This window comes from Strigops habroptila, chromosome 7, assembly GCF_004027225.2.
Source record: "Strigops habroptila isolate Jane chromosome 7, bStrHab1.2.pri, whole genome shotgun sequence".
Lineage (NCBI taxonomy): Eukaryota > Metazoa > Chordata > Aves > Psittaciformes > Psittacidae > Strigops > Strigops habroptila.
Genome location: NC_044283.2, coordinates 64,433,010 through 64,457,702, shown reverse-complemented (window position 1 = coordinate 64,457,702; position 24,693 = coordinate 64,433,010). Strand labels below are relative to the sequence as shown.

The window sequence follows — 24,693 nt, the reverse complement described above, 5'->3', positions numbered from 1 at the left end:
TCTATATGCTGATGCATTTCATGTTCAAATTAGTAGTGATGAAATCATCCTGTGGTTACTCATGGTGCTAAGTTAATCTTGCTTTGGAAGGTAAATTTTCAATCAAAGATAAAAAATTTAATTAAAAATTTTATCTTCAGTGTTGTTTTTTATATTTTGCCATGCTGGAATAAACTTAAATAGAGATTGTAATGGTAACTTATATGTAAGTCCCCACAGAAGCCTGAGGTATTTGAAATTAATATAGTGTGATATCCCAGGTTGACTACTGCAGTACAAAACTTTGTTTCTTTTAATACCTGCAGGCTTTCACACATGCCACATTGCTTCTCCCCTTTCATTAAGTAACTACCACACCTATGCTGGAAGCAAGGCAGACTACACAAATATTTAAATACCACAATGGTATCTCAAGATCACTGAGAAGAAATACCGCAGCACTCACTTTACGTAGTAATTGAGGCCTTTGCAAAGCAGTAGACTGCTTTTGCTGCGAGGAAGTAGATCACATCACTGGCTGGATCATCAGTCTACCGTAAAAAACACAGGATTTACAGATCTTGAATCTGTGCCTGGGTCTGCAAGAGTAACCTTAGCATATGCCTCACGCTATAGCTAAAACAGGGCGATACTGACCTGCCTTTCCAAGCCACTACTATTGAAGGAAAAAAAAAGTTCCAAGGTTAAGTGGCTTACATACTACACATGGCAAAAGGAATGCTTGCCATTTTAAAGGTATTCCTATCTGCAGGCCTTTTCCCACCACCCCTCCTTGACGCACACTGCAATGTGTTTTAGATGACTGTGACCTTCCATCAAAAGCTCTGTCTTCTTCCTGTTCCTGCCCTTCCTCCTCACACCTCACCAGCCCCACATGGCTGTTAGAGCTCTTATCTCTCCATAGTTCTCACTAATGGACCACACACAACAATGCAATTAATATTGTTTTAAAGGAATCTCTTATCCTGAAAAGCAGAAGAGATTCACAGATCAAAACAAGGCAGTCCATGAATGCTGTCTCTCATCTAATTTAATTTCATTGTGCCTGAGACTCTTGGATTCATTCCCAATTTCGCGTTGTTCATCACATGGAGAGAAGCAGGCAGACAGTTCTTTGCTCTCACCCACATGAGGCTATATACAACACAGTGGTCAAATTCACATTGCTTTTGGGACCAGTTCAAACACCTAGCCACACAGCTCTAATTGTCCTGTTCCCAGAGAAACACAACAGTAACCAAGAACTACCAATATTAACACAAGTTTTTTGTTCCTGATTGCTTATCTGTGTGCATCTGCTGCTCAAACAGTGACACATCTGGAAGCGGATGAAACACTTAGAAGAAAAACCCCAAACACAGATTAACAGCGGTGTGTTGAGCTGGGCCTGCTGCCAGCCACCTGCCCAGCCCCTCTCCTCAGCAGCACTGGGGGAGAAAAGTAGCAGCAGCAGCAGCAGCTCACGGGTCAGGTTAGGCAGGGAGATCGCTTACTGATTACTACCAAGGGCAAAGCAAACTCATACAAAAAATAGTTTAATATACTGCAAATTAAGAGTGCTGACTATGGAGAAAGATCTTTCCCCTCCTCCACTCTCCCCCTTTTTCCCAAGCTCAACTTCACTCCCTTTTTTACTCCTCTACCTTCCCACATGAAGGCTGGAGGGCTGGGGTGGGTATGATCAGTCCATAAGCGCTCCTCTGCTGTTCCTTCCCCCTCGCACTTTACGCATGGCTGCAGGGAAATACCTGCTCCACTGCGGTCTCCCCAGGAGCTGCACGGGAATCTCTGCTTGGCCTGGGGAGCCTCCTCCCCTCCGTGCGCTCTCACTCTGGCACTCAAAGAGCTGTTTACCCCACTTTTCCCCCTCATTCCTCACCGCTGGGCAGTGTGACACCCGTTCTGAAACACGCTTTCCCTGAGGGACCGGCTGGAGGCACTGGATGTGTGTGTGTGAGCGCACCTGGAGCCGGCTGGAACCGGCTGAGTCCGGCACGGGGCAGCCCCTGCCGCTCCTCAGGGAGTCCGCCCTGCAGCACAGCGCCCCCCCGCCAGCAGCTGGGCACATACACCCAGCAGAGTAACCGCCGATACCAGGGTTTCCAAGGTGCAGCAGGGGCACAGCTGTGCTCTAAATAGCCATACTTACGTATTTCTGTGTCTGGTGAGGCTGTGATGCCTGCCTGTATTGTGCAAGCTTAGATCAGAGAATCATGGAGTGGTTTGGTTTGGAAGGGACCTTAAAGATCATGCAGTTCCAACCCCCTGCCATAGGCAGGGACACCTTCCACTAGAGCAGGTTGCTCAAAGCCCCGTCCAACCCGGCCTTGAACACTGCCAGGGATGGGGCACCCACAGCTTCTCTGGGCACCCTGTGCCAGTGCCTCATCACCTTCACAGTGAAGAACTTCCTAATATTTAATCTAAATCTCCTCTCTGTCAGTTTACAGCCATTCCCCCTTGTCCTCTCTCTACATGCCCACGTAAGAACTCCTTCTCCAGATTTCTTTAGGCCCCCTTTAGGCACTGGAAGCTGCTCTAAGGTCTCCCCGGAGCCTTCTCTTTTCCAGGCTGAACAAGTCCAGCTCTTTCAGCCTGTCTTCATAGGAGAGGTGCTCCAGCCCTCTGACCATCTTTGTGGACCTCCTCTGGTCTCGCTCCAACAGCTCCATGTCCTTCTTATGTTGGGGGCCTCAGAGCTAAGGCAGCACTCCAGCTGGGAGTAGGGAGCTGATTCTCCCTGCTCAACCTGCTGGTCATGCTTGTTTTGAAGCAGCCCAGCATATGGTTGGCTTTCTGCGCTGAAAACATAAACACTGCTGACTCACGTTGAGCTTCTCATCAACCAACACCCCCCAAGTCATTCTCCTCAAGGCTGCTCTCAATCCAGTCTCTGCTCAGCATGTATTTGTGCTTGAGATTGCCCTGATCCAGGCACAGGACCTTGCACTTGGCCTTGTTGAACTTCATGAGGTTCATGGCCCACCTCTCAAGCCTGTCAAGGTTCCTCAGACTGCTCCTGGCTGTATCACTGGTGCCCACATAAAAACAAAAGCAGCAGGTAACAGTTAAGTGGACTGTATGAGGCTTGGTAGTCTCTCAGTGACATCCCTGATACATGCCCCCAGTGAGCAGCACACTTTTCTAGGGAGTGTGTCAGGTTGGTAAATGGGTGCCTCTGTACCTCTCGGAAGAGGGTTGCCTGCTATTGTCACCCATTGCCTTTTGATGGTGTGAAAATGGTGGTTATTCCTGAGAAGAATCCAAGGCAAGGCAGTTAACATTGCACTGCTCAAACATCTTAGTGCACAGCAACAGTTTCCAGGTTTAAGATATTTTTGGATAAAATGGTTGAAATGCTTTCCTTATCGCACCTGCCGGAATTTCAGGAATGAATCAGGTATGTATGAACTGCCACATTCAATCAGGTCCTACTCACACTGTTCTGCTAATAGCAACTAGTTCCTGGTACAAGGGCATGCAAGAAACCAGCCCCATACAGAACAACAGTTCACCTAACAAGTCCTACTGTTTTCTTTCATGGTCTGCTTAGAAACCTTTTGAGCTAGTCTGCTTTGGGACCACTACAGTTGAAGCACTGGCAGGATTACCTGCTGCAACTGCCTGACCTCTTCTGTGCTCCCCTTATGTTTCAGTGTCCACACCACCTCGAGTCAATGATCAGCTCCACAATATCACTAGATGTTGCATAAAAGTGTCGTTATTTTTCCTTTCATGTTTACTCCACTGCCCTATATTACATTCTCTTCCTAGATATCCAAATTACTCTCAATTTCTCACTCTTCCTCATGTCTCCTAGGATTCAGCCCACCACTCAGAGAAATATGGAGACAATTGGCCAAAAGCTCACTCTAACCTCCCTCGCAGTTCCAAGTTGAGCCACCAGCTGATCATCTTCATCCCACAGCCTGCAAGTCCCTTCCCAGCCATACCCCAAGTTAAACCTCGAAGATCAATTCCATCTCCTTCCAGGGAGCTTCTCCTGTGTTCCAGCACAGCTCTCCTCCATCTGTTCCACAATGTATTTGACATTATGAGCAGGTATGTCCTATTATCCTGCTTTCACCCAAATCCTTTAAAGTCCCAGATAGACATTTTAAAGTTTTGCTGGCTTCCAATGGCCAAGGGATATATTCTTGTGACAATACAGCTAGTTTTTCCATGATCAAAGACCCCACTGACAAAGATCTCAGTTCCCGAGTTTCACTTTTCTCCCCCATTTTGTCTTCTGCATTTTGTTCTCACCTATGGTACATGGATTATTACACTTCTTTTGGTATTTTATCCTCACTCTACACAATATATCATTTTCATTTGTCTTCAGTTTTGTTCTAATACCTCATAATAGTCTGGCTTTCTTTTTCTTTTCCCATCGAAAAAAGCAGCAGCAGCCATGCTGTTGCCCTTGTTCTCTGGCACAGTAAAATTGCCAAGTTTGAAATCCATTTTTCCTCTACCTGTCTGTCTCTTCGTCTGTCTTCTGCTGTATTCCTTCAGTCACACCCCAGGCATTCAGCCTCATTTGTTGGCTCTGCATACCTGGAGTTCTCTGCACTGTTTCTTCTTTTCTTCTTTAATATGTTTTTAGAGGCTGGTCAGAATGCCACCCTTTCTTCTAACCACACTACTGACCTTCAAAAACTTTGTTTTGAAAAGTCTGTCTCTCAGCTAGCAATTTCTCCTTCTTAACTATGCAAGCATATTTCTTCCTCCACACATATTCACTGTCTCTCTCCACAGGCAGCTTGAAGTGCTTACTCAGTATTCATTGTTGTCTACTTTCCCAGCTTTTAGACTTAAAACCTGCCAGTCTCACTGCCACAGAAACTGCCCTGTTTCCAGGCTTCAGAGCTAATTGAGAGTCCTGTCAGAAATCACAACTGTATTTTTGGTTCAGTTTAGTAGCATTATGTTCAAGTATTATAAAAGAAGTGCCAGAACTGGCATGACTGTATTTATACTCAAACTGTAACATCACCACCTCATAAGGCTGATGATTCCAATCAATGAATTGGACTCAATAAGGGCACAATTAAAAATGTCTCAATTTGAGAGTTAATGGCAATCATTCAGCTGTTATAGTTAGGCAAAGCAATGCTTCGAAATCCAGAAAGAAGTCCTTTTTGATGCAGTGCCTCAACATGAGGGAGAGACAAGAGACTTAATTCCACTACTGGAGATGCAGGATTTAAGCTACTCCCCACAATGCTACCCAGGAAAGGATAAACCCCACAACGCTGCCTTCTCAAACATGACCAAACACTAAGGCCAGGTTAGATGGGCCTTTCAGCAAACTGGTCTGGTGGAAGGTGTCCCTGCCCATGGCAGGGGGGTTGGAACTGGATGATCTTTAAGGTCCCTTCCAACCCAAACCATTCTATATGAATCACTTCAGCAGGTGAGGCACAATTAATTAGCACAATTAATGTAACATTTCCGTTGAAGTTGACTGGAGATTCTGCTGAGTATAAAGGAAGTAGGAACTTCTACTAAATGCAAAACTGGCCATCATCCCACAAATGCAACATAATATTTTTTCCCCTATAGGTACTTTTACCAGCCTACCAAAACTGCTCTTAGGCCATTACAGCTAATAGAAAACACCATACAGATCTTCAAATCTCTGCAGTAGTATCAGAAAGAATCCACATCATAAAAAACTTCTACCACAATGGTTACTGGAGATTTATTCTTGCAGATAAAATTATGTCAGCCTTTTCTCCAAATAAAATCAATCCTTGCACTTAAATAATTTTTCCAATTTCTATGACATAACTATTTTTTCATACTGTTTTTAACAATTTTATTAATGAAGAGTTGATAGGAGAAGAGAAAAATAGAAGATCCCCTCATTTAATGGCGAGGTTGGCAATGATTACTCATTCAAGAATAAGATGAATTGGCTATGCATCAATATAAAACCCATATGTAGATAATATCTAACAAAACAGAACCTCAAAGTTCTACTTATTGTCAGATGAAGATTATGATATATGACTTTCACCTGATTTTAGAAAAAGTAAGCCAATAGCTTTTAGGATTTTCTTTTTAGCCGTGAATTCAGAGAGAAATGGTGTTTAGATATGGGCACTTAACAGACAAGAGAATGTATTTTAGTTAAATTTTTAGAAAGTTTCAGTGGTTCAGTTTATTTGCTATTTTTGTTGACAGTAAAAATTGACACTGAACATATTTGAGCTATGTCTTACTTACTGAGAACTATTGAAACATCTGTTTTACTCCTGAACTCCACAATCCAGCAGCGCTCCAGGATTACCACTTCAGAGGCTTCAGAACTCTGTGAGACATAAAAGATGACACAATGTTAGGATTTGGAACCTGACTGGGAAGTCCTTCTGTTTAGCTGTTCACAGCCAATGTAACATGTAGATATATAAAGACAACAAAGCATAAAAGTCACCAGGCAGATGGATACAGGCATTCTTTAATTACTGATCTGTGCCATCCTACTTCAGCTCTATGAGCTATAATGGGAATAAACTGCTAAAAAAGACCATGCCAGAAACTAAGAAAAAAGAAGCTCAGTAGTTAGCTTTTTCTCATATTGTAGATATTCAAAAGTTTAGCTGCCACCTCATTTCTAAACAAATCAGGCAAGTCCAGCTCATTCCAACTTTCATATTTACTAGTAAGACTGAATCAAATGTCAGATTCTGTTTGAAGAGTAGGATACTTTCAAGGAAACAAAATAGCAATCTTACAGCAGGCATTTCTCTTCAATTTTTATTTAAAAGATATTTCTTTATCATCACTTGAAACTTTGAATGTTGTCTCTAGCTATGCAATTCAAATGACACTAAGTGATATGGGGACCTATTGCAGAGTGCAATATGATACAAATCACCACTATCATTTTTTGAGTGCTCTGCAGAGAAGATGCAGACTCTTCTTCTAGTTTAAGATGACTCATTTTTCACAAGAGTGAAGCTATCAATCACTCCCTCAGAATTAATCTTTTTTCCCTTAAAACTTTTATTATCCATTTTTTATCCCTAACATCTGGCAACAAATAACCCTTAGAACATGCACCCATCCACTCCCTCATTGCAGGTTCCGAACACAAAAGCTGCAGAGCTCATTGTCTACTTCAGTGAGATTCTGCAGAGAATAATGTAAATGCTTATTTTAACATTCCTTCCTCAGGTACTTCTTTATTCAAGCGATCCTAAAGATGAAAATTTTTTCATATTGTAGACCAATTTTACCAAAAGCCTGAACTTTAGTTCCATACATTTGACATGTAATGAATGACTTCATAAAACAGTTCATATTTATAACACCTGCCTAATATACACAGGTTTTCTTGTCTACTTCTTTCTCCACATTTATACTGCGTTATTTGTTCTGCCAGAATCAGATTCTGCCGAGAGGTTCACATTCGTTTTGAAATGGATGGTTTGATTCTGCATTTTCTCACAAAAATACCCTTTACTTACTTCATAATACTATCACCTTTCATAAGCAAAAATGTGAAAATGTAATACAGTGAGACTATAAGACCTCAGTAAGACTGATGAGTAATGGTTTCCTTGAGAAAGTCTATATTTATTCCCTCCCTGCCACCTTTTACCACTTATTTAATGAACACTCCAAACCCAGTTATCAAAGCACAAATCAACATCCAAAGGTCATAAAGGTTAAAATAAAACAGAGGTCCAAGGAAAAAGCACATGATGTTATATTGAAATATGCCAGAGGTCGAGAGAGAAATAGACTCAGAAAAAGCAATCAGACTTATCTAGAAACCACTTGTACATTGACTTCTTTGAAATATTATTCAGGCTGGGTTGGTCTAAAAGGGATGCATTGTCCTGTAGACTGAAAAACAGCTAATTGGTTGGTTAATAAAATTTTAAAAGGGAGAAAGCAGTGAAACAGTGCAGTGAGTGTGGGGAGAAATACAAGCGCTGTGTTGGGAATTCTTAATTTGTAGAATCCAGCAAGTCGAGCATAGATGGTAACCCAGAGGCGATTCTCAGGTGCTATTGAGTGAGACACTCTTTGAGGTTCTACATGGGAAAGTATAATACAAAAAGTCTTTAAGGGCAACAGCTCAAGTCACCTTGGGAAACTAGGCAATAATAGTTCAAAAACAAATATCAGACTAATTTGGAAGAGTTCTCCACTGCAATACTGCTGATAACACTTTGAATTCTTCAGATTTTGAAGAAAAGTATCAACATCAATAGTCTCCTAGAATGAAAAGTGGATAATGCAGCCTGATTCCTTTAAAAGCTGGCAATCTTTCAGGAAAGATACGACCAAACCCAGGAGTTTATTTCAGAAGTTAACAAAGATCTGAGACAATTTAACACTTGGCTGTGAGTACATGAGACTCCTCTGTCCAAAAAATAGTCAATCAAACCTAACAGCTTTTTCTCTTTTCACCACTACAGAAAATGGTTCCTCTGCTGATATTCATGCCCCACAGATGAAACTGGCAAATGTAACAACTCCCTAGACTTAGATTCCCTCCAAAATACGTATCTACAATAAGTGGAAGCCTGTCAGTATGTAGAGAGAAGCAACTCTCTGTTTCCTGTCTTTCAGACAAGTCAGGTATTCAGAAAGGCCAGGAATGAAGAATCACAGCTTCCATGTAGTTTGTTATAGCTGCCAAAATTTAAAGGCTTTATGTTTGAATTTGTGTATGAAATGGAGATGTATAACACAAACAAATTGGCAAGTGGTTAGCAAAAGATAACTATCAAATCATTAACAAGAATTTGTACAAGTAAGGTTTGTCTCAACACAGTTGACATAGAAGAGTACCTACAAACACAAAGGAGATGGTTAAGGGTTATTTCAAGCTTTCTGCATTTTAAGAAAGCAGATGCTACAGCCCAAGAGCCTCTTCAGAGACAAATTACTCAACTCCCTACACCAGTGGCAGTGTGAATGAAACAATGCTACATCTTCAAATTAATCTGGTTTTCCAAGGTACACAATCAAGTACAGTGATCAGAGCATATGATGCATTTACTCTTTCTGTATGCAAGAGAGAACAAGAAGAGAAACAAGAAAAAAAGATTAAAGAGCATAAGGCTGCCAGAAAAGAAAGTATATACTGCTGCAAAACATCTCCCACATCATGACACAAAACTGAAGAAAAATACCTTCCAAATACTATTACTGCAGACTTTTCATCATTTAGATGAGCTGTGCTCTGACAAACAAAAAACTAACAAAAAATGCATTTACAAATGAAATGACAAAATTGTAATCAAAGGAACCATTATGCGTATCTGAGAGATCAGCTTTGTTTTTCAGTATCTAAGGAGATCCAAAATTTCTCTCTAAATGCATGATACAACCTTCTTTGAACTAGATTCCCCTCCCCCTCAGGTCCGGTTTTAAATAAAAGGGTAACTTCTAACAATCTGGTCTTTATGCATGGCAAATAGGATCAAAACGAGCTCTCTAGTAGTGTGTTATTATCTAATATATTGGGGTTTGCTTCCTACCATTGGTAATTTTGGATAATTGTTATAAAAAACTTACTGGATCAATCCAAATGGCAAACAGCAACTAGGCCTTGAACTATTACATCTTTCTTAAAATACTGACAAGGTCTACAGGCACACCACCACCGCCCAGACCATGAAATTGTTTAAAAACACTGATCTGAGGAGGAAATTAAATTATTTCTAAATTTAACTTAAATATCATAGCAAACTGCTGAAGTAGAAGAGTGCCCAACACCTAGAATCAGCAGAAACCCTTACAATTCACTTTGCCAAATGATCGGCCAAGTTTTGCTAACAGTATGCTGTTGTAAATCCAAAGTACTGCTCTGCTACTAAAGCCACTACTGTCTAACTGTCATGAGTTTCAAATCAGAGTAGTAAAGACATCCCTGTTTCTGTGGAGTCCATGCATAAAACTGAAATAAGAGATAGTTATACCAAATCACATGCGCAGGTGTCTGCTAACTGTATATTCATACCTACATAACTGTACACAGCTCCTTTTAACATCAAGGAAGCTCAATGATATTAAACTGGCAACCATCACTGAAGTACCTAGCTCCAGATTCCTGAGTCAGCCGAGGTATACATTGTATGGAGACATTTTCTGACAGAGTAAAATATAACATTTTTACAGTTAGCGTAAAAACTGCAAGCACATTCTACAGTAGAGAGGGAGGCACACAGTATTTGAAATTACATTAGTACTTTTTTTTAGTTGTTTCTAACTCCACAGAATTTGTAACCTACAATGTATGTGGACTATGTTATAACAACTACATTATTGCAGACTCAAGCCTGCCATTTTCCTTTGGATTGGGGTGGGAGGAGGGAGGGGAAGGCTTTTGTAAAAAAAATAAAGCACTGAGAAACTCTTAAAACTGTCAGTGTCGTATTTGAACTATTTTTGCTTTCCTGGAGATCTGACTTGATGTATCACTGGGAGGGGAGGAAGTGTGTCATTATAAAAGGGTTTTACAATAGGAGGGTTCTTCTTGTAAGGAGGGAGGCAAAAAAGTAATCTGCTGTTATCTATATCAAGTCAGGAACTAAACTGACAGTTAAAATTGGAAGTGACATTCCAAGCAATTTCTCTGTTTTAAAACAGTAAGTAGAAAAGAGAAGCTATAGCATTGTAGAAAAACCAACCACCACAGAAAGTAAGAACTCTTCTAATAAGACATTATAAAAAACCTCCACAGTTAACCAGGGCAGAGGTGTGTGTGTGTGAATTTCACAGTTCATTTTTTCTAAAAGCTTATTTTTGCAACCTTGAAACAATTAAATTCAAGTCTTATGGAGTAGGGATGCTACATATACCTATCTATTTATCCTTCCTCTCAAATCAATTATTTTCTGCTGCATTTAAATGTATTCCTATGATTAAAACAAGTTAAAGACAAATGTTATGGAAAGGTAACAAAACATAGCTAAAATGGACAAAATTATAGTCACACAGAAGTACAAAAAAGGCTATGATAAGGAATAAAAAAAAGGAGAATATTTTCAAAATGTAAGTGATGAGAATTGGTTTCCTGCCTGCTATTAAAGTATTTGCAAGAGAGGAGTTTGCCTGAAGGGAGTAGTAGCAGCAGGTGAATTTTATGAAGTTATTTTGAGCCCATATCATCTCTCCCTCAAACTGCAAAGTCATCACTGTCCACCACTTAATAGAAGATGTATCTAATGCCTTTCACTGGAAGCCTTAGAGGAAAAATTGGTGACTGAGGAAACACGAAAGACCAGGTATTTGGGCACCTACAAGGCTGCTTTCAGTGATATACAGACTAAGAGCTTACTTGCAAGAGTGGAAAGCAAAGTTAAGTGCCTGCTCCTAATTAGGGCCTCTTCCCTACTTCCACCATGTATCTACAACCTCAGTGTCCTCATGCTCCTCCTGAAGGCTGGGCTTTCCTGGAGGACAGCTAGAAAACTGTATTCAGCTCTGGGCCCCCCAACGTAAGAGGGATGTCAACCTGTTGGAGCAACTCCAGAGGAGGCCACAAAGATGGTCAGAGGGCTGGAGCACCTCTCCTACAGAGAGAGGCCAAGAGAGCTGGGCTGGTTCAGCCTCGGGAAGAGAAGGCTCCGGGGAGACCTTAGAGCAGCTTCCAGTGGCTAAAGGGGCCAACAAGAAACCTGGAGAGGGGCTTTTTACAAGAGCAAGTAGGAACAGAACAAGGGAGAAATGGCTTTAAACTGGCAGAGGGGAGATTTAGATTAGATATTAAGAAGTTCTTCACTATGAGGGTGGTGAGACACTGGAAGAGGTTGCCCAGAGAAGCTGTGGCTGCCCCATCCCTGGCAGTGTTCAAGGCCAGGCTGGATGGGGCTTTGAGCAACCTGGTATAGTGGAAGGTGTCCCTGCCCTGCATGATCTTTAAGGTCCCTTCCAACCCAACCCATTCTGTGATTCTACGACTAAGAATAGACGTGATATGACCAGTGTCTCTTGGCACGCCTACAGTGTGACCAGAGGTCTGTAACACATACCAAGCATGTAACGGTATTAACGATAGTCTAGTGTTAACCTATCTTGCTCTGACACCAACAGCAACAAAGTCCTAATGGCATTAAAAATAGCACAAGCTGTACAACTTGCCTATGATCCTGAGTTTTTACAACTTGACTGATACTGGAAGATGAGCTAGTCAGATGGATACTAGCTCAATAATGTATGCATGTGCTCAGGTCTCGCTTTTGACTACGCTATAAACATTACCACCTACGTTTGCTATTTCAGTGTTAGCACAGATAAGGTTCATCATCATGCAATTAAAGCACAGCTTTTATATATATATGAACAAGAAAAAAGAAACACGATTTGTCAGGGTAATTTCATTCACAAATAGAAAAGTTAAGTCTTAAATTTATTTCAATGTATTTCTACAGCAATATGTCCATTGCCAAATAGAGCAAAATAACACTGTTCTAATTTTGAGGTATTAACAAATAACTGCATGACATATACAAGCATATAATTTGCAGAATTAAAACCGCCCCTTTAAGTGTTGGCAAGCAGGATTCAGCAATCTGAAATCTCCTTTAATATTATATATTATTCTGCCATATTAATATTCCAAACCTGTATCTGTTAAGTAATGCAAAGCCTAAGACCCAAGCTGCACAATAAGGAAAAATATGCTTCCTGGGCATCTGATGAGGCGCTTCGATTACTCCAGACATGCTGTAACCTGGTAGTTCATTGCAACAATCTTTACAAACTGTCAGCTCTCTGAAAGATACTCAAATCATCTTTTTCAAAAAATGCTCTCCCCACTGTGATTAATCCATCAGGCAATGCTACCAGATCCCAACTTCAAGCTGACAATATAATACCACTAATCTGCATTCACTCTGGAAAATGTTGACTTACATCGCTGAACACGTCCTGCAGAACAGACAAGGACTTTTAATAGACTATCACCTTTAGCAAATGTGAATACCTAACCAATAGTAATTTTCAATTTCAAAATGCATCAGTAGCATATAATAATGATGTACAAATACACATTCTCTTAATTCACACCTCACATTCACTCAGTTTATTATACACAAGCATAACTAAAAAATGAAGTATGTTTTCAGAGATCATACAGACTATTCATTGATTTAAATGATGCACAAACTGCATGTGCAGTTACTCAAACACATTTAAAACATGAACATCATAAATGACAAACTGCAGCAAAATACAGTATTCAAAAAAATATTTCAAGTGCAGAGAAAAACAAGACCAAACTGCATTCCATTGCCTGGCCTCCAACAAGTAATGTTATGCAAATTACCTTTGCAGAGAACCATGCTTTGTTCAAGACTTAGTTTCATGATCCACATAACTCCAAAGAGACAGCCTCAGGATGGAGTTTCGTAACAAAATACCTTTCTTCATAGGATCTTACTTTCAATGTAAGTCTTGTGTTTTCCCCTGAAGGTTTTCCCAAAGTGAAAAATCAATCCAAAATTCACTATATGCTATCAACTTTTCTCAAAACTTAGAATTTTTGCAATGTTTTCATTCCAATTTTTAAGTGTTTTGAATATTTTAAATTATAAACTGTAAGTGCTAATATATCTAGTATATGTATTGTAAATACAACTCCTGCTCTTCTGATCCCTTGGACTGACCATAATGCTGTTCACTTTTATTTAAAAGCAAGCTTTGATTCCTCTCTACCCCAAAGCTTTAATCTTCTGCACAATGCTTTTGAAAGAAGCAAACAAAATATTTTTCAAGATGCTCGAGACTCAGCGTGCTAAGAGATGGGTGTTGTGTGACTAGTTACAGTCCCTAAGAGCACCAAAAAAATTTCTAGCAGATCTGTACATTGTCTCCAGGTAGCCCTTGCCCAAACGTCAGTAAGTTCCAACTTCTAAACAGAGAACTGAATCAAAGAAGCCTTTTAATTCTTTTCTAAACTTGTTCATTTTAAATTCCTCGCTCCTCCAGCATTTGTTTGTCCTCTCTTCTCTTTTTTCGCAACTAAGGGAATGGCAACCCTCCAGATCACTCCCAAGCTCAAAGGGGAGTAACAAGGTATGCCAGGGCACAGCTCTGCCTTTAACTTGTCCTGGCATTTGTGCCAGGACCAGACATGTCTGTATTTTTTGCAAGAGCAACAGAATTAAGCCCTCGATATTCTGTATGCATATCTGTTATATTTTACGTTTGAGGGAAAAAAAAAACCAACAAAAAAAAAGACCATATAGAAACTCAGTTTTGTTACAGCCATGGAAAGAAAGATGAGAGGTTTTTTTACCTCCCAGAGAAACTTTTCTTCTTATATTCCCTTACAACCAATAAGTCACTGAACATAAAAGGCAGAGTGAGCAATTCGTGTGTGGGCACCCTGAGGAAAACCATCTAGGTTATAAGCTTGCAGTTTAGAAAGCTCGGTGAATGGGAAAGACTTATTAAACCTCATCAATTTTAGTTTTAAAAAGAAAAACAGCTCCCTTACCTACTGATTAACACCATTATTTCACACATAGTCCTGACTTTCTGATCTTCAGGATTACATCTCAGAAGCTCTCTCACTGAACAGGACCTAGTAAAGTATTCACGTGACAAACTGTAGAAGTTAGATGCTTGGGAATTAGAAGACAAACATTGCAAGCAGAAAGAATAATTTTTAGTCAGTTAAATACAAAAGGAAATGGTGGCATCTCACGAATATTAAGCCCATCACTTTATACGTAATAAGCAAATTTTGAATATAGATTTTAAAAAAACAAATACCTCTTCTCAAAACAGTGTTTCTTGCTTTACTAGAACACCATGTATTCCTATTTTAAGATCTTTATAAAAACAGCAAGTAAGTATGAACAAATGTTTTTTAAAAAAAAAAGTAAAAATACATTGATGCAGACAACTGATTCAGGACCAAACCAGCCAGACATCAGTAGGGCAGTTCTCATAAAACAGTTGCTCTCATCTCTCAGGCCATCCTCAAGGGAAACCTACACACCTCTTTTCAACTATGAGCTTTGGCATGGAGGAGGAAATTTTACAGGCAACTAGACTAACATAAGAGCCAAAATGTGTAACTCTGCTAGATACCAAATATATCCAATTGGTCATAAAATAAAAATTATGGGCTCAATATGATTTCTCCCTCCAGAGCCAACTCCTTGTATTCCACCAGCTATAAAGTGACTGTCTCTTCCCCTCAGGAGACAAATGCTTTCTCATCTCTTCCCTCCACAAAGAACGCCCTGTCTGCTCTTCTCCTGCCTCCCCTCCTAGGAGCTCCCTTTCCTTTCTGAGATGGTAAAATTGATCCATCTTTAAGTGAACTCTGAGCAACGCTATTTAGCTTTGAATGTTGGTATTTTGATTTCAAACCTTAACAAACGCATTTGTGGTCAAAAGCTTGTCACTTCTCAGCTGTGTCACTTGGTCTAATACCATAGCCTCTAACTACCAATCTCGATTATGTTCTCGCATCACCACAGATACACCGCCACCATCGTTGTTCAGAGCAACACGCACCAAAAGAAAATGGGAGTCATAAGCCCATAGAAAGAAATTTTAGGAAAGGTATTTTTAACACTTAGGAAAGAAAGATTGATAGGTAAATGTGAGCAAAAAGGGTACTTACTTGTTTTGAGTGGGCATGCCATAGTACGTTTAAATTCAAACAAAATTTAGTGACTTGATGTGCAGTGCAAATAAAGTTTGCAAAGATACTTATCAAAGAGGAGCACTGGGGATTTAACCTGTTTACCAGAAAATCTTTTTTAAATTATGACGATTAAATACAATAAAGAAAAATTTGACCTGTACTTAGACCTTTCCACCTTCTCTCTGCAAAAAATTCAATTTCTTTTCTTTCTACCCTTTACAAAGATCAAACAATATTTAAGAAGAAAATCACAAAATGCAGCCCCAGCCCAGGACTGCAAACTCCAGCCATGCAATCACTCTTTGAAGCCAAGAGCATGAAGAACAAAAAAGTCCACCTGCAGAAACTACTACCAGTCTTCCAGATTCTCCAGTGTGTCATGTTCTACATCCAAATCAGACACAAAACCAAATAGAGACATTATAAGGTTAGTTTACTCAAATGCCATTATCCAGAAACTGCCTGTTGATTACAGCATGAAGAGGCCCTAAATATTTATTTATACATAAATACTATTTCAATACGTTTTACGTGCTTCGATATAGTGTGGAAACTAGTGTCTACGGTATCATGTGCTGGCTATAAAGAACTAGCATAACATTCATTGTTAAAATTAATGGTAAGTGACAAGCTCTGACATGCCTTAAAACAAATATCCTCCATGGAATCGTAATAAAAGTATTCAAACCACTGATTCAACACACAGGAATTCATAATCTTAAAAAACTAAATTATGACTTCCATCTTCTTAAAGCATTCCACTTTAAACATGGAGGCTTTGTTCAAAACTATTTACCAATTCAAGTAATTCAGGGTTTTATACTCATCTGGAAAAGACAGCTAAAAAACAATTAGTGCTTTTACTTCCACAGACACACTTGAGTTTGTGGTGTTATAAAAAAAGATTTCATTACAAAGCTGTGAAGCAGTTCCCACAAACTTATTAGTGGTACATTGATAATGACACAAACAAATTTTAAGTTTCAAGTTGCAAAGAACGACTGCATTTCCTAAAATACCATCTTTGTTCCTACAGAAGAAAACCAGGATTTTAAGGGGGGGGGGGGGGGGGCAAAAAAACCCACACCCACCAAAGCCCAAAACAACAAACAAAAAACCTCACAGGACACCTTAGTAAAAGTAAACCTGCATATATATATATAAAAATATATAAAAATAGTAAAGAGATCTTCCAGCAAATCCAATAGATCAACTAGTTCAACTCAGAGTTGTCCACACCTTCAGCTAGAAGCACATCAATTTATTTCCAAGCTAGTATTCTGAAATGAAAGTGTCATTTCATATGTTCCGAAGATGCCCTGAAAGGCTATTAATGAAAATTTTTAAAACACTTTGCAGAAAAGAAAAATAAAAAAGATACATGTTGATACTTGTAAACACATAGTGGATGTTGGACAACCGACCTGGTTATTTTTACTTCAAAAGTTAAGACAACTTAAAATAGCCCATCCTGCACATAGGTGAAAGCAAAGTCTGTTTAAAGGCCGCTTTTACTGAATGTTCTTAAAAGTAGATGATAGAGGTGGAAAATCTTCCCCAGCAACAGTATACAGAAGTAGAAACATGGAAAGGAGTCAAAGAGGTAAAAGTTAACACGTAGACTCAAAGGACGTGGATTTTTAAAAGAAGTCACATTTAAATACACCCAAACACCTGTTTTCTTTAACTTCCAACATATGGAGTTGAGAAAAAAGCAAGGCTATTTCCCCAGGCTATCTTTGGCTACTAATGAGAAAATTAACATCACTTTTCACCATCACCAAGATAATTGTCTCAATTTGCTTCTAATTTTGTAAACATCACACCAAAAATACTGCCTATGAAGAAAACAGACAAGAACAGAAAAATTTTTCTATCTTTTCTGTCTTCCAGGGGAACCATATTGCTTATCACTCCAATTATGTCAGTATCTTACAAAAATTCAAACTGTTAATTTCCTAACCTGATTACTTTCACAGTAAAAGAACCATTTAAATCACAACAGAACTCAGAAAATTAAAAGTGCTTAAATAAATAAACTACACAATAATTGTTGCATCTGCCCAAAAACCCACACAGCACTGTGTGCATCTATGGTAGTGAACAGAGGCAAATAAATAGGGAATTCGTTAAGAACAGGGCTAGCACATCACCATGCTTCTCCAAAACACCTCCAGCTTCTACCAGTCTTGTTCAGAGACTTTTCTGAACCAATGGGTAATTGTGTTTAGTGAATTTGTATCGATTCCTTTGGCATATAACATTTGCCAATATGTCCACTTCTACATTATATTACAATTGCCTCAATTTTTTTTCTGGCATTACTTTGATTTTATTTTAAATAACCTTCTGCAAAAGCCATTCTTCTAATCTGCTGAACCTCCAAGACAAGCACAGCAAACAAAAATAAAATCCCCAGTAAAACTGTGTTTGAAAACATGTAAATATGCAGAAAGCATATAGCACAGATAAGTTTAATGCACACAAAAGAACGATATAGATGACTAAAGACTTCTTACAAAGAAACTAGAGGAATTTCTTTAGTTTTTACCTCTGAAAATTTGAGCTTGGCTACAAAACTCATATGAAACTACTGCAAGAATCTCATCCAAATTTGTAGTAAGCTTTAAACCTGGGATACATTTGCCAAGTAATGCTGTGCAACCACATTTGGAGAGACCAATTCTGGCAGACTTAACAGCAGTTCATCCTCAAGGAAAACTTAGCTTTCTGTGCAATGCACTGGTACACAATCTCAAAAGAGTCTGCGCATTTGAATAGCCCAAGCAAGAAGCCACAGGTTGCTTACAAAACTATGTATGAGCAAACATCCGTTGTAAATTTGATGACTCACTATGCAGACCTAGGTTAAACTTATCTCACCACAAATGAGTTTAAGACTAATCATGAACGCATTTGTTTTGGGGGAAAAAGAAACAACTTGACATTGTAGCATTCACTTAAGTTGTTGGTTTTAAGTCTTTACATAAAATATTCTAAAAACTCACTGGCAACCAACAACGATTTCACTCTCTGAGCAAGCATAGAATATAATGGCCTTTATCTTATTCTTCTGCGTTTTCCTCCTCCTTTGGTCATAAAAGACAGCTTTGAGTTTCTGAAACAATCATTTCAAATACTTACAGATAACAGTAATTAACTTTCCCCTAAGTATTTTCAGAACAAAATTAAAATACATTCATGGCTGTTATTGAAAAAAGGTGCAGCTGAAAGCCCTGGATTACAGATGATGAAGCTGTACAGTGTTCTGGAAATGTCAATGTTTATTGCAACATAACAGCCTAGAAACACATTTCAGAGGCAAGTTTAACCTTCATCTGGACTTCACATTCTGACTTGAAGCTGTAATTACTGGTCTCACAAAGGGAGAAAAAAAAAAATCTCTAAATGTCGTAGTTTTAGCACTGATCTCAGAGCAAATAAAAAAACAACTTTCCAATGTACGTTATAAATGCAATTTCAGCCAGAGAACGCCCTCACAAAAAAATCAGACCCGCCCAAAATGCCACATAAAACATTCTTTTCCTTACAGACACTGAAATAAGCAATAATCCCATTTCAAAAAGCTGTTTCCAAATTATGTGTAGCTTTCAACTGTGTGCAAGCACAAGGAACTATGTCCATCCACTTGCAAACAGATGTGTGTACAATGCTAACATATAGCGTTACACATTTGACCCTTTGTGGTTTTAAAATGACTTAATTGCCATGCTGCCAAATCCTTCAAGACAGACTTTCACAAACACTTCACATGCAAAGCAAAGACACTTCGCGAGCAGCAGTCAAACAGCAAAGTCAAACATTCTCAGTGTGAAATAAGTTTAATGTTACTTCGCATGTTTGCACTTGTTTTATTTTCCATCTAGAGCAAAACAGAAAAATGTTTCCCAAAAAGAACTTTTACAAACAGTTCTCTCATTTAGCAGCCTCACCACTGCTTCTTCATTTAAATACCCTCAAAGCCCTTTATTGCTTCCTGTACCATCTCACTGTAACTGCTTTGCCCTAAACATTAAGTATTAGATATTCCCCAGGAAACTGATCAAAATGGCATAGCATAAAGGCCAACCAACAATCTAGGGTATAATTAAATAACGGCACATTAAAGAATTAGTACAATGCTTATACTCGGTTGCATAGAAACTCTGTGAAACTTGACTTCATTGACTTGACAACATTGACTTCAGTACCCGGTATTGTTCATCATATTACTACTAATTTATATGTCAAAGCAGCTAACAGTGGGTTTCAAAGCAGTACAGAAGATGTATGTTTATCATACTAAGATGCTGTAATCACATTTGATGAAGGATGAGGAGAATTTACCAGCTGAACATCTCAAAGGTAATATACACAATTAACGAAACCATTTTGCGTCTATCCCAGCTATACTTCGGGACATTATGAGCTGGCAAACAGCCTGGTAAAATAGCGTGGCAGGCACAGCAACACTGCTGCACATGGACTTTCAGTTCTCTTGGTTGAACACCACTAACCCCCACCAAACAGGACCCAGAGATGAATGCTCTCATGTCTGTATTGTCAGGGGACCACAGGAATAGATTATCAACTGTGGTCTGGTATTCCTTCCTGGAACTCTTCAAAGAGTGGGAATGCAATCTATTTCCTTCTCTTTTGGAACTTTAAAGAAAAAATAAGCGTATTTTCTCCCTTTACTGGAACCCCTACAGATCTCTTCCAAAATCCTATTTTGGGGAAAGCCTGCAGCCACCAGCTCTCTCTTTCCGCAATGAGCATATTAGCTCTGGAGCCTGGTTTCCATAAGTCTTCACAGGACATGGGTCTGGCCCCTCTGCTCCTGCATCTTCCCAGAGTTTGGAGCAAAAGGGTGGATAAAGCTGAGCAATGTTGACCTTGCCAATGAAGTCCTCAACTCAAAGATTTTGTAGGAAGCAACAACTCTGACTAAGCTGATTCTGTCACATGGAGTCAAATCTGAACTAAACCATCAAAAAATTAGATAACCATATTTGATATTTGGTAAAAACTCCTAAAAATTAAAAAGGCATATCTGTAATTCTGTTCAGATGCTCTCATCTCTAGTAGTCTTCCTATTGTACAAGTGTTGTTATTAGTACTGATGGCCTGTAACAAGCAGAAGAAAGGATTGATAGTCACACAAGTCCTACCTTCTTGCATAAAACAGCTCAGCATCACCCTGGACAAATGCACAGTGAGTATAATCAGTGTACCAATGTTGCAGGAAGATGAACTAATATGACCATGCAACCAAACCAAGTTTTGACTACCTATACATAGAAGAACCATGGACAATGATCCTGGGTGTAGATATTCATGAAGAAACAAGGAAGAGAGGAAAGAATGGACACAAAAGCAGTAAGGAGAAAGCTTAGTAAAGTGTTTCAAAATTGAGCACTGGTGCTGTGGCTGATGGTATTTGTAGTCAGGGATGGAGAAAGGAAAGGGGTGTCTCCACATGCCTGTTCACCATTAACCACATCAGTCTGTGTACTTTAGAATACCTTCAATCTGGTAAACGTGAAACTATATATAAAGTTTATATATATATATATATATAGTTATATATTAACTATATATATATAAAGTTTATATATATATATAAACTTTATATATAGTTATATATTAACTATATATAAAGTGTATATATATATATAAAAGGAAAAACATTAAGCAACATGGGAACAAAATGCTTTACCTGTTCTGCTCTTTACAATCCAAACTAATCACTACTAAATATGTACCTTAAAAGTAATAAAAGAATCCCATATGCAGAAATAAATTATACAGAAGATTACTTAAAAGATCTGGCTCCAACATTTCCAGAGACAATGAAGCACTTCTGAAGGGCTTTTTTGTTTCGTATCAATACAGCAAAGAAGAGAAACCAAATTTAAGACTTTAAGCATTTTTAAGCTTGTAGCTATAATTACTCTGTTCTAAGGACCCAATATAACTGCAGTAATTTTTGAGGGAAAAAAAAAAAGAATTAAATTAGGCTCATTCCACCTAATCTTCCTCAGTATTGCCAAGGATGTGCACAATTGGTCTTTGTTAATTTTTTACCACAGAACATCTCTTGAGATAAGTTTCTCACACAAGCAAGAAGTCCACAAATGAGTCAGCTTTCAAGAACATCTTATCCAATGCAATGTATTAAAGAGGAGAACTACAGTAAGCATTTAACCTCTTTCGCTGACTCTAAATTAACACACACTGAGCCCTTTCTTAAACTCAGCTAGAGTTTAATCCAGGCAAGTAGTTAGGAATATTAAGCAGCAGTACCATATCCATAAGTTTACACACACACACAAAAAATAAATCTAAACTTTCAAGGCTGACTCTTTTATGAATAAGAACAGTGCTGGTATCCCAACACTGAAAAAGGCAAGAAAAACCACCAGAACCATGTGTTTTTAATCATAGTGCTTAAAACTGGAAATTTGCTCTTAGGAGAAAATACAATGCTTTTATACTCAAAGTCAATGCGTTCTCTTCATCACAGTGGTTGAGCTCTTCTCTCAGAGCACAGCCACCCAACAAAAAACACAGCAGAAGAGACAAAGTAATGTTACAGAAGACAAGGACTTTTTCCATTAAGATATTTTTCATATTCCACAACTAAAAAATGCATATAAACTTTTATATAGTCATATGAAAATGAACTGTCTTGTCTTTATTGGGCTTTAAAAACCAATAATTTTCTTGAATACACAACATTAAAAACATGTTTTGATAGTACTTCCTAGCTATGCCATAATAATTACTATCCCAAATAAATTAATCCCCAATTATTATGTTTCTTGTGTCAATTTGAAGCTTCTTGCATCAATTTTTTAATATCTATTATCTGGAATATAAACGCCACACTATAAATTGGGAGTCTACATCATTGTTGTTTAAGTATTTTAGGTTTGGCTTGTTTGTTTTTAAAAGGGAATGCCTAAAACAGAATACTCAATTTTTTTAAATTTTGGGTTTGCTATCACAATGTAGCACTCTGCAAGAGTTCCACATGGTTTATTTATCTTCACACACTACCATCCATCATGTCTTTAGATCTTAAAACAGTTGAACTGTGTCAGAGACAATGGTATGAAGGCCAGCTTGAGTCTAGAATGGCAATGATGCTAACAAGCCTCTTTGCATGACGGGATCCTCCAGCCATACAGACTCACACTGGCCGATTATCTATCTCACACTTTAAGTCAAGGTTGCCAGAAAGGCCTAAAAAAATTTACAGATAAGTATTTCCGCAAACACAAATCACTAACATCAAGTGATGTTAATGTAATACCATAGCAGGTTATGAAGATATAAAGGCTAGACTCAAGGTTCAGCTGTCTTGGTCTATTTAATTTCCTGTTTGCATTTTCATCTTTTGAGAGGCATACAATATTAGTGAGGGAATATATTGAAATGATACCATAATTATCACTAAATTAGTTTTCCCAGCAAGCACACTGTAGTAGACAGAAATATGGAAGGGTTTGTGGTTTGTTTGGTTCGCTTTTTTTCTCTTCTTCCCCACTTCACACTAGGGACTGGATGGTAACACAAAGGCATAATGATACAGGGGTACATAAAGCACAGGGGAAGGACCAAGAAGTCTCCCAGACTTTAACAACTCCTGTCACAGTTTCAGTTCCTATGCTCTGCTGAGGCAGATGATCAGCCAGCCAGGCTGGATGGGGCTTTGAGTAACCTGGTCTATTAGAAGGTGTCCCTGCCTGTGGCAGGGGCTTGAAATTAGATGGTCTTTGAGGTGCCTTCCAACTGAAACCATTCTTTGATTTATGACAAAGGCCACAGGAAGAGGACTTCAAGAGAAAATGACGAGTTCTCAGTATGACAGTTCTTCACAACACTTCCCACAAACAGAGAGGTTGTGGCATCCTCCTCTCCCTGGGCCAGTACCAAATAGAGGCCTCACTTGTGGTACCGGAAAGCAGCAGAAAGCCTGGTGCTTCACATCTTCCCCAGCAACTGCTGCTAAGTCTGTAACAGTCTAGCTACTTTCGTTTCAGCCTGAGAAACTTCCAATGCATCAAGCTGGAAAAACATCCCCAAATCCCACAGATCCATTTGTACAATACTTCATCTGGCTCCGTTTATTAACTGTAGGTAACAGTTCTGTAACTGCCTGCCCCATTTGGCCTTGATGTAAAGCAGTTAACACAGAATGCAAATCTTAGCATCTTGCCATTTGTGAAGGCATCAGAATTACTTGAAGAGTCAGCTTCGTAACTGAAAGTACAGTAGATGTGAAATGCCATTCCTATAACAAGCTCATCATGAAAACATATACCCACCCTCATTTTACATTTAAAATGAAAATATCTCTTATGCAAGTATAATTGAGTGAAGGCTGGAGACAGGTGTTTTACCTCTAAGCTGCTTTCAGAGACTTTTGTTTTAAACTGATGAATAATGCAGGCAACAGACTTTTTGGACATAGTTGAAGAATCTCTCATGACAGGTGACCACAAGATAAATTGCAAGAGTAACTGCAAAAGTCACAGCAACTTCACAGTACAGTGCAAAAGCATCGTAAGCACTTACCACCACCGCAGGGAAAAACCCTGTACCCACTCCTGCGAGCACAGCAGAAGTAACAACAGAGCCATCCTGCTAAACACCACTGGCCACATGACGCACACCCTTCACTCAGCAGAAAGCTCCATCTCCGACAGCAGTGCCCGAGCAGCAGCGCTAAAGCACAGGCAGAGGTGAGCTGGTAATAAAGTTTTTTACAAGGGCCTGTAGGTATGTAAAGGGGGACAGGCTTTAAACTAAAAGAGGGGAAGATCTAGTTTAGATATTAAGTAGTTCTTTACTGTGATGGTGGTGAGACACTGGCACAGGGTGCCCAGAGAAGCTGTGGCTGCCCCATCCCTGGCAGTGTTCAAGACCAGGTTGGACGGGGCTTTGAGCAATCTGGTCTAGTGGAAGGTGTCCCTGCCCGTGGCAGGGGGATTGGAACCAGAAGATCTTTAAGGTCTCTTCCAACCCAAACCATTCTATGGTTCTGTGATATG

At 39.1% G+C, this 24,693-nt stretch overlaps 1 protein-coding gene across 4 annotated transcripts in view; it reads right to left on the bottom strand.

The window, feature by feature from the left end:
- INPP4B (inositol polyphosphate-4-phosphatase type II B) overlaps nucleotides 1-24,693 on the bottom strand; it is a 309,190-nt gene that overhangs the window by 195,675 nt on the left and 88,822 nt on the right. For all 4 annotated transcript variants that reach the window (XM_030492258.2, XM_030492256.2, XM_030492257.2 and 1 more), the window contains exon 2: nucleotides 6,235-6,319. The gene's annotated coding sequence lies outside the window, so the exon portion shown is untranslated. The remainder of the gene's footprint in view (nucleotides 1-6,234; nucleotides 6,320-24,693) is intronic.